Source organism: Coenobita brevimanus, chromosome 95, assembly GCF_032717465.1.
Source record: "Coenobita brevimanus isolate Jiangsu-jjx chromosome 95, ASM3271746v2, whole genome shotgun sequence".
Classification (NCBI taxonomy): Eukaryota; Metazoa; Arthropoda; class Malacostraca; order Decapoda; family Coenobitidae; genus Coenobita; species Coenobita brevimanus.
Window position 1 is genome coordinate 36855334 of NC_137048.1, and position 9304 is coordinate 36864637.

The following is a 9304-nucleotide window of genomic DNA, read 5'->3' on the forward strand; positions in this document are numbered from 1 at the left end:
AAGGACATAGGAGAGAGGGGGGAGGGAAGAAAATTTGGGAGGATGAAGAGGGATAAGAGAGCAAGGGGGAGGGGAGGGAAAGGGGACGAGGGAGAAAAGGATATGGAAGAGGAAGGGGAAGTGAGAGATGCATGAGGGGAGAAGGATATAATTATGAAAGAAGGGGAGAGGAGACAAAAAGGAGAAATGACATGCAAGAAGGGGGGGTTGAGGAAAGGAGGTGGGAACGCAAAGGAGGATGGAAGAAAGACATAGAAGGTAGAGAGAAGGGACAGGGGAGGGGAGGAGGAAGAGCGGGTGAGGAATACAAGGGAGAGAGGGATAGGGAGAGTTACATAAGTCTACCTTGCTTTGGGATTTCACGCGAGGTGGAGAGGCTCTGGAGCTTGTCAAATTCTTTTCCATCCATCCATCCATCTGCCCACCATCCAAACCTGTATTAAAGTGTTATGAGCGTGGGGTCCCAGGGCTAGACCTCGTGTCCATACATTTAAAGCAAGGGTAACCAATAAGGAACAATTCTCTCCAACCATTGCTTGGAACGGAACCTTGATGGGACACATTTGCTTGTAGCGTCATAACCCACTAGGGACTGTATGATACGGAGTTTTTATCTGGTGGTATCTTTTTGACTGGGTAATGGAACGGCCCGGTTATACAAACGTCCTTCATTTCCCTCCCTTTTCCCGGAAAGAGGGACGGTGGGTTACTGGAGAAGGGTAACTTCAGCCTGCAGTCCACTGGTTTCACACACAGATGAACCTAGGACTATAATTACAACTACTGTACAAAGATTCGTTTAATACATCTACCGCACTAATTTCGACAAATTCCTCACAAATGTTCGTCTAATTTCTTTCACGTTCGCTATATTTCTCTGATGTTCGTGACGCCTAATATTCATGAACTGTAATCTCTGAAATTTCGTCAAATACGAGTATTTCCGTTGTTGGTGTAATTTCTCTCATATTTGATCAACTGCTGACAGACTCTGCTCTAATTTCTCTAAATCGCCCATCTAAATTCTCCCAAATACTAGTTGAAAATCTCTAACGTTCATTAAATTTATCTTTAATGCTCGTCTAATTTCTCTGATACTAATGTCGAGAGTCATGACATTCCTTTCAATAACTCGAGGTATTTTGACTTTCACCACGGGGTACGGTCTCTCTCTCTCTCTCTCTCTCTCTCCCCCCCACCTGTTTACCCAATATAACACCAAAATGGGGGGAAGGGGACGGGAGTAGGGAGGAAGGAAAGAGATGAGTAATAAAGGGGAAAAAAACGAAGGAAAGGGAAGATGGAAGGATGAGGAAGAAGGACGATGGAAGAAGAGGGGGGGGAGAGATGAAAGAGGAGGAGGGGGGCGAAGAGATGGAGGGGGAAGGAAAATGGAGGAGGGAAGAAAAGAAGGGGAAGGGAGATGAAGGGAAGGAAAACATAGGGAAAACAGGGAGGGAAAACGGGGAAGAGAAATGGAGAGATGGGAAAATAGGGAGGGGATATGGAAAAAGAGGGAGGGGAAATGGAATGGGGAGATGGAGGGGAGGGTAAAAGGGTAGGAGAGATGAATGAGGGAAGGAAAAGAGTGAGGGAAGCTTGAGAGGAAAGAAATGGAGAGGGGATATTGAGAGGCAGTGAAAAGGGTGAGGGGAGGTGGAGGTATGGGAGAAAAGAGGATGGGAAGAGGAAATGGAGAGGGAGAGGAAATGGAAGGGGAGGGAAGATGGAAGGGGGTGCATGGAAGATGGAGGGGGGGGAGGGTGGATGGTTAGGGGAGGGAGGGTGGATGGGGAGGAAGGATGGAGGGGGAGGGATGATGGAGGGAAGATGGAGTGAGGGTGAAGAGGGAGGGGGAGGGGAAACGGGGGATGGGGAAGAGTGCCTGACTTTCGTTTCAAACATTTCCCGTGCCCTGTACCCACCCCCCTGAATCCCGTTTCTCTCTCTCTCTCTCTCTCTGCTTAAGAAAGTTTCCTAATTAGTAAGTCAGAGGTCAATAGGATGTAAGACAACAGCTTTAGGTCACTCGTGTGTGTGTGTGTGTGTGTGTGTGTGTGTGTGTGTGTGTGTGTGTGTGTGTGAAAGTGTTCGGAATGTGAGTGCAGTGATATATGAACGTGGAAGGTGAAGGGTGATTTATAAGAGAGAGAGAGAGAGAGAGAGAGAGAGAGAGAGAGAGAGAGTACGGTACGTTAAAAGAGTAAGTACAGTAAACGCAATGTTTCTTTAACCTGACCTAAATTTGCCATGCTTCCCTTTTTAATGTTGGACTGTAACAGCATATTAACACTAGAATAGGCTGCGATGCTAATCACGAAGAATTGCTATGCAAAAAGATCTAGAGCCTTAGTATTGTCCTATTCTGCCAATGAGGTACGTGAAATAAGCTACAATAGGGCGATCTAGGCCAAGTTAATGCTAAAACACACTCTGGCTCATATAACTCAGTCCCACCCAAGTAAAACTGGTTGATGTGTGATGGAGTGAATAGCCTACTAGAGCTGTCGTGACCACTAGAGGACTAACCTATAATGCGCATATTATTTTTATAGGTATCGATGTAAGATAAAGCCACTGAGAATATGGGCATATATCTGAGTGAGATAAAAGCGTGTATATGTAATCGGTACTAACTTAAGGTGAACTAGTATTGTATAGGGATACATAATAACCATACCCACTTAACCGTAAGACTGCTATTGTATGTCTCTCGACTTTTATTAGACTAAATATATGACGTACGGTAAGTGTACCAGAACCACAAAGGGTTAACAGATCTGGCGTCGGATGACTTTAGACTGAGTATTTCTCCCTGCTGAGGAGAGTATTCTCATGTTAGCCTTTATACTCGTACAATGCTGACTTGTACTAACCGCAGAGATAGTTGAATTTAACTGTAAGTCTGAAGCACGAATACATGAATAAAACACATCACTATTTTGAAAGGGAAATGAAAGTACAGTAGTACTAAGAAGCCTCCTAAGCCGACGAAAATACGAAGTGTCATCTCACCAAGTGCTAATCTGCCACTCTCATGCTAATTTCCAGCCAGTCACCAACATCATCATCGTATCCAGCACAGAGCCCCAGTAAGAGCACAAAATAGCATAATCCCAGCGCTGGGCAAACATGGTGTAAGGTAAACACTGGGGGACAACGGGCTCAAGATGGCGCCCGAGTAGAAGAATAAACAAAACTCGGCTCTTACACAAACCCGAAAAACGCCCACACCCAGAGGAAGAATAATATTTTTCATACCAAACTTTCTCTCTCCCCCGCCAGAATCCCCTTCCATCTCAAAAATGTGTGTGTGTGTGTGTGTGTGTGTGTGTGTGTGTGTGTGTGTGTGAGAGAGAGAGAGAGAGAGAGAGAGAGAGCATGATGCTGGTCACGATGAAGTCCTAGGGAAAGGATGTAGAATTGTAGTACTGTCATTTTACTGTCACTGAACTGTATAAACTACTAATGGACGAAAATCTGGGCCAAGTTAAAAAACGCGTACACAAGGACATGACCACGTGTAATTCTTCCTTCACTTACTCATTTTCTTAATTTCTTCATTATCCAGCTTAATTTCTTCACTGTCCAACTATCAACCTAACAGTCAAAGTTAACATCATAAAATCCAGTAATTCCTTTCTTTGTTAACTTATTTAACTGCTTACTTCCACACCAGTTAAACTGTCTCGTGCAATTCTTCGCTTAACTGTCACCAACATCCAGACTTCCTCTGCTTACCTTATATAAAAAAAACTCTTTCGTCATCTTGGTTCCTTCGTTGTCACCCTCACTACTACAAGCTCCACAGTCCTTGATTTGACTCCCCTTCTTTTCCTCACACGCGCAAAAACACAGAAAAAAAAAAAAGTACGGGGACACTGATCAATCAGACTAGACAGAGGAGAAGAGGGCCGGCCACTGGGTCCGGTAAGCAGAAGTTCATAAGCCGGCAGGTGTCTCCTGATGAGTTTCCTAATAGTAGTTTTTCACTGTTAAAACAAAGACTATGTAAGCAATAGTACCGCAGCCTTTCCTGCATTCATACAAAAATATTTTCATCCTTCATTAGTGTATGTTAATATTTCCCAGTGAAACTGAGGATTTGTTATTTAAAAAGCGCGCTTTGATATTTATTGACGGCATATGAGTACACATTCCACGGTTTCTCTCTAGAGCTCCTCCACACCGCTCAGTTGCCAGTCCTGTTAATTAATCGTATCTAATTATAACCCTCAAATAACAGTTCCATTATTAACTTACACATAATTATGGGAGAAGTCACAAGCTAAGCAGAGTATTTATAATAAACATTTATAAGGATCATTTAACTTGACTATCTCCGACACGCATCCAGATCTCTCTCATCTCCCCCCACCTCAAACCACTCCATCCCCCACTTCCCCCTCCCTCCTCCTCCTCATTTCTCCCTCCATCCCCCCACCTCCTTCCACTCCCCCCACCCCCCAGCTACCGCTGCGCAGCAACGTCTCTTATGAACCTGGGAATTTAAATATCCAGAAAACTTAAATGCAGAAAGGCTTGAACTTATTAAATACCGGTACTAACTGAGGAACATTGTGAAGTGGCTGCATGTTTGTGATGTAGTATTTGACTGAAAGCTGTGTTCATTTCCGTATACTTATTCCTATCCCACCCTCTCCGCCATCCACCTCTCTCACCCTCTCCTCTTCCCCCCTCCTGTGCCCACCTCCCTCTCTCAGTACTCTTATCCTCCACCATCTTCTTCCTCCTTCCCTAACCACCTTCTCTTTCACCTTACCTCCCCCCCCCTCTCTCTCTCTCCCAGATTAGGAAGAATTCATCCTTTCTTAATTTAGCCATACTTTTTATCATAAGAGAGAGAGAGAGAGAGAGAGAGAGAGAGAGAGAGAGAGAGAGAGAGAGAGAGAGAGAGAGAGAGAGAGAGAGAGAGAGAGAGAGAGAGAGAGAGAGAGAGTACCGTAAAAACGTAAGAAGAGACTACAAACACTCCGAAAAATATATTTATAATACGTGGGAAAACAGTGAAGAAAAAGATACCACAAAAATAAACAAATGAAAAGGAATAATGTCTTGATAGAACAAGGGGAAAAATGGAGTCAGATGAGAGCAAAAGATAAGTAAAAGGAAAATTGAACAGATGAAAAACTGTAGGTAAGAAGAAATCTATCTATTTATCTATCTATTGCCAGACGCCATAATCCCGTAAGGGGTGTCCATTAGTCTTTGAGTTAGTTGTTTTACGGAGAGGGGCACTAACCCTCTGCCAACCCACTTGCTGACAATTAGGGAACAAGTATGGGTTGGTTATATGGTTACCACCCAGCGTTGTATATGATTTCCTGGCATATAGGAAACCATTAGGCTTGGCACTCAATGTAAAGCCACCTGAAATGGAAAGACGAGTAGCTTATAAAATGTGACAGGAATGATGGGAGAAATAAGAAGAAATGAAAAATAAAAACAAAGATATCACTAAAAAGACAAAAGATATGACCACAGAAAAAAAAAAAAAAAAATCTCACCAAAAAAACGATCAGAAAACGAGAATAAGAGAGGACAAGAATGGGGAGCCTAATGCAATTCCCATCACGTCACTGCTTGGTAGAAAAAGACAGCTCGGCAAGAATACCAAAACTCTTTCCTTTTAGTTTGGAGTACTGGTGAAGCGAGGAGATTGTCAGAGAGAGAGAGAGAGAGAGAGAGAGAGAGAGAGAGATCCACCTTAAACTCTCTAATCCCAGTAGAATGCACTTAGCCTCTAACCCAAACAGCTTTTGTACTTACTGAAGAGACATTAAAGAAGATACTTTTACTTGTGTTTAACTTGTAGGCCGCTGCGAGATGGGTATTTTGGTTTAGAGATACTGGGGATTTCAGTGTTTCTCTGTTTCTTCTGTCTCTGTATACAGTATGTCTTAGATAGCTAAATACCGATACTGTATATAGATAGTAGAGTAGATAGACATGATTAACAAGACAAAGATGGCATAGAGGAGATCGATATAGATACAGAAAGATGGACAGAAAGAAACAGACAGGTGAACAAACAGATAGACAGATATCGATTGACAGATGGAAGGATGGTGAGTGAAAGGGGTAGAGAATGAGTGCCAAAGGCATTAGGTAGATAAAAGGATATAGATATACAGACTGATTAAACAGAGAGAGAGAGAGAGAGAGAGAGAGAGAGACAGTAATACACCGCCTCAGGAATGTGCAACGAGATAAGAGTCAGGGTGTGGGGTGTGTCTGTGTGCTGCACTTAATCTCCCACGATATATGAAAGTGCGGTTCTGGAAGAGGAAGGGAATGATTGGTGGAGGCTAGTTTCTCTCTCTCTCTCTCTCTCCACTGCATCGCTTATACCTGCCTCATCCACCTGCCTGACCACTTTGCCTCACCCTCCCTTATCTGCCTACCTCTGACCTTATCCCTGCCTCACATTGCTTCACCCTACCTCTCTCACTCTCTCCCTGCATTATCCTGCTTCATCCTATCTCACTTACCCTTCCCTTACTTCAAAGTTTCTTTATCTTTTCATTTTGTGCCTTTCCCTTCTATCGCCCTTCCTCTGTCACATCCTACCTCATCTACACTAATCAATGCCTCACCCTGCCTCATCCTCTCACATCTTGCCCCATCATTCACTCTCATCCTCACCTAGCCTTACCATAACTCACTTTGTTACTCACCCTAGCTCACTCCAAGTCACCTTGCCTCACCTTACCATACTTTGTTGCATTTCACTTACCAACGTCCCTTTTCCACCTACCCCTTACATTACCCTCTTCGAAGAACCGTGGTGTTTTACTTCCGGATAGTATGCCGCCATGATAATGAACACTGTCCCAGGAGAACCGTGTGTGTGTGTGTGTGTGTGTGTGTGTGTGTGTGCGCGCGTCTTTAAGTGACTTCACCGCACAGGTCAGTGGCCCCTAAAACAACAATGACAATGTACCCTATCTACCCAACCACCCACCTAACTAGCCACCTACCTACCTACCTACCTTCGGACCTACACAGTCTGCCTACTCCCCCATCAACCTACCCACGTACATTCCCACCCACCCACCTACCCCATGTACCGGTACCCACCGAAATTTCCTCCTACCTATTTAGCCACTTACCCTCCAATCTACCTGTCCACCTAAGCAATCCGCCTTCCCCACGATACGGTTATCAAGCCTCCGTGGCACAATTGGTTAGCGCGTTCGGCTGTTAACCGAAAGGTTGGTGGTTCGAGCCCACCCGGGGGCGAAGATTATTTTTTTCTAATGGTTGGATTTTCACGTTCTAGTCTTTTCATTTTCTTTTTTCAGTTGGATTTGGATCGCTTCACTTTGATATCCTCAACGTTGTAATTCTCATCATCGTCATTTTCAATTACCATCATCAGACAGACAGACAGACAGAGACCTTTATTTTTACTAATTTTCGATCTCACACAAGACCATTGTCATATTTTATCACACGTCCTCCACTGAACCAACCAGCACAGCCTGTCTCTCCTCAGTCTATGTCTCAGTCACGATGAATGGGTAAATCTTTACTATAATTTCTTCTAGCACATGACTTCATCATGGGACAAAAAATGTTTCTCTCTCTCTCTCTCTCTCTCTCTCTCTCTCTCTCTCTCTCTCTCTCTCTCTCTCTGACGTAGTTTATGTGCTTCTCTGTATTTAATCCTATTCCATTTATTATTTTGCCTTATCTTACTTCATTACAATTTCCTTTCTCCTAACACACCCTACCTCCTTACTTACTTCACTCATTCCCCCCTATCTCAATCCACCTCCCCCTCCCTCCATACCCGACTCTACCTTCTTACTCCACCCTTCCCTTCTACCTTATCCTACATCCTTACCTCATCCCTCCTCCTTGTCTCACCCTCCTTACCTCATCCTAACTCCACACTTCGCCCTACCTCCCTTCAGATCCCTTCCTTGTGCCACCTCGTCTACATCTCATCGGAATTCAACCCCCTACTCATCTCGTCCTACCCGAACCACAACCCCCTCCCTCAACTATCCACTTACTTCTCACTATCCCCACTTGCACACAGACCTCAGTCTCCTCCCTTTCTCATTTAGCTTCCCCATACACAAACCTCACACCCCTTCCACAAGTACTCATTCTGCTTTCTCATTCCGCTACATACAGACCCCATGTCCACATCTAGCCTATATTCCAGCCCTATATCCCCCTCATACACTCTCTCCACATCCAATCCCTTTCCTCTACTCCCTCTATATTCCCTTAACTCACAGACCCTTTCCTCCAACTACCCCCTAATTCCTCCCTCCTATATCAGACACACACACACACACACACTTCTACCTCCATTCCCTATCTACCTGTTCGCTTATATAAACCTCAACTCCCTCTACATCCCCCAGCACACTGTAGACGTCATCCCATCTCCAACGCCTCCACCTCTTCCGGGCCCTTAAATCCTCTTATTGTAAACCCCAACTCCCTCCCTTCTCCCTGCATTACAACTCTTCCCCCCCTCCAGACACACATATACTGATGGATTAACATACAGATAACCAGATAAATATGACTGGTAAGGACAGTACACACCCAGGGTTACATATATAGTAAATTGCTCTGTACTTTTACAGCATTTCCTGCCTTACGAACTTTAATGCAATGACAGAATTTTGGTTCAACATCAAGACAGACACAAAGGTAGAGAAAATGTGTGTGTGTGTGTGTGTGTGTGTGTGTGTGTGTGTGTGTGTGTGTGGAGCCGATATAGGGTAGCGCCGAGTAAACTTGCAAATTGCTTCTCCTGATAATATATGCCCACTCAATAGCCGATACCGTAATGGTCTTGGGGGGGGGTAATGATGTGCTATTTACATACACACATACATACATACACATCAAACAGTATCAATATATATACATCTACATCTAACTGAATCAACACACACACACACACACACACACACTGATGCGGATAATGGTGCTAAGCGTATATAGTCTACAGACCGAACATGTGCACATAAACGTACCTCACACACACCCTCCCACCCACCCACCCACCCACACACACACACACACACACACACACACACACACACACCTTTCTTTTCTCCCTCTCTCATCCTTCATTAGCAATTTTATTCCTCAGTGAAGAACCTTAATTAATCATTCAAAATTTTCCCACACTTCGGGAGCAAGAATGTAAACCAAAAAATAATATGATGCAGTGGAAGAATGAGGACAGGAAGACCAAGAACGTGATGGAATATTATCACCGAGGCTCCTATGACTTAATCAGCTAAATATA

General features: G+C 44.1%; 1 non-coding gene across 1 annotated transcript; it reads left to right on the forward strand.

The window, feature by feature from the left end:
• The first annotated feature begins 7189 nt into the window (after nucleotides 1-7189).
• On the forward strand, nucleotides 7190-7263 carry TRNAN-GUU (transfer RNA asparagine (anticodon GUU)). The gene has a single exon. It is a non-coding gene; the product is annotated as a tRNA-Asn (tRNA).
• Nucleotides 7264-9304: the final 2041 nt, after the last annotated feature.